The sequence below is a fragment of the Mandrillus leucophaeus genome, unplaced genomic scaffold, assembly GCF_000951045.1.
Source record: "Mandrillus leucophaeus isolate KB7577 unplaced genomic scaffold, Mleu.le_1.0 Scaffold395, whole genome shotgun sequence".
Lineage (NCBI taxonomy): Eukaryota > Metazoa > Chordata > Mammalia > Primates > Cercopithecidae > Mandrillus > Mandrillus leucophaeus.
The window spans coordinates 2,036,156-2,037,906 of record NW_012104198.1 but is presented as its reverse complement, the minus strand read 5'-3'; positions in this window follow the sequence as shown (position 1 = coordinate 2,037,906).

The following is a 1,751-nucleotide window of genomic DNA, read 5'->3' as shown; positions in this document are numbered from 1 at the left end:
AAAGATCATTGGATAGACTACTGTTCAGCAATAAAAGGAGCAAACCACTGTTACATGCTACCACACGGATGAACCTCAAAAACATCAAGCTAAGTGAAAGATGCCAGACACAAAAAATCCACATTTTTTCATAAAAATATTACATTTTTATGAAATGTCCAAGAAAGGCAAATTTATAGAGACAGAAAGTAGATTTGTGGTTGCCTATAGTTGGGAATGGGAATGGCATTCAGTCATGAGGGATTTTTGTGGGGGTAATGGTAATGCTCTAAAACTGGGCTATAGTGATTGTTACACACTTTGGTAATTTTTTTTTTTTTTTTTTTTTTGAGACAGTCTCACTCTGTTGCCCAGGCTGGAGTGCAGTGGCACTATCTTGGCTCACTGTAGCCTCCACCTCCTGGGTTCAAGCGATTCTCCTGCCTCAGCCTCCTGAGTAGCTGAGATTACAGGTGTGAGCTATCACGCCCAGCTAATTTTTTGTATTTTTAGTAGAGTCCGGGTTTCACCATGTTGGCCAGGCTGGTCTTGAGCCCTTGGCCTCAAGTGATCCACCCGCCTTGGCCTCCCAAAGTGCTGGGATTACAAGTGTGAGCCACTGTGCCTGGCCTGGTACGTAAATTATATCCCAGTTAAGTTGTTTTAAGAAAAAAATTACTGAGAGTTCTTTGTAATTTAGGTCACTTAAGTATGATCCAGGGTGCATGTAAGTCTTTGGAGGGCTTAGGGGACACATTTGGGGCCACTGGAGTATGATTTGGGGGCCCAATTGGGTAACTACAGCAGGATGGTTGGTGGCTATTTGGAGGTACAGTTGAGGACTGTTGGAGAGTGGTTTAAGGTGCAGTTTGGGTCAGTGGAGTGTGGGTTAGAGGTGTAGAGGGTGCTGGAGGGTGGCTTGAAATGCAGTTGAAAGACCACAGAAAGTGTAGTTGGGTTACATGGCACAGTGATAGGGGCTGTTGGAAGGTAATTTTGTGGGGATATGAGGGGAGGTCAATGAAAGGTGGCTGGCTCAGAGGGGTCCATGGAACATGGTTTGGAGGTAATGTGGGTGACTGTTGGAATTATTTTGTGGTGCAGGTGAGGCCCACGTTCAGGGTAATTAGGAATGTTTGGACTGGTGTTGGGGGCTCCTGGAGAGCCATTTTGGGTCAATGGAATATGGCTTGGAGGGTTCATGGAGAGGGGTTTGGGGTCAATGGAGGGTGTTACGGGTGCGCATTGGAAGTAGATAGCAGGTGATTTGGACATGCTGTTTGGAGGGTAATGGTTTCAGGGCTGATTGCAGATGGTTTGGTGGAGCAAACTGGGGGTAGTGTAAGGTAGTTTACTGCTACAGCTTGGGTGTCCATAGAGGGTGGACTGGAGATACCGCTTGGAATCAACAGACAGTAGTTTGGGGATATAATTTGGAGGATAATGGAGGTTGGTTTGGAGTGCATTTGAGGGACAATAGGGAGGGTAGCTGGGGTTTAGAGGTGTGGGGATAACTTACAGAGAGCAGCTTGGGGTACTGCTTGCGGGTCCCTAGGGGACGACTTGGGGTGAGGGGCGCCAGTAGGCTCCCTGAGGGGGCGTGGCCTCGGCGAGGGAGGGCTCCGCCGCCCTCGAGAAAGAGTGTGCGCACGCGCTCCCAGCTTGTTCGCTCCTGGCGCTCCCGAAGCAAGAAAAATCCAAGACCCGAGCCGGCGCCTGCGCACTTTGTCTCCGCCGCTGCTGTGGTCTCGCGCCCCGCCCCCTGGTCCCCC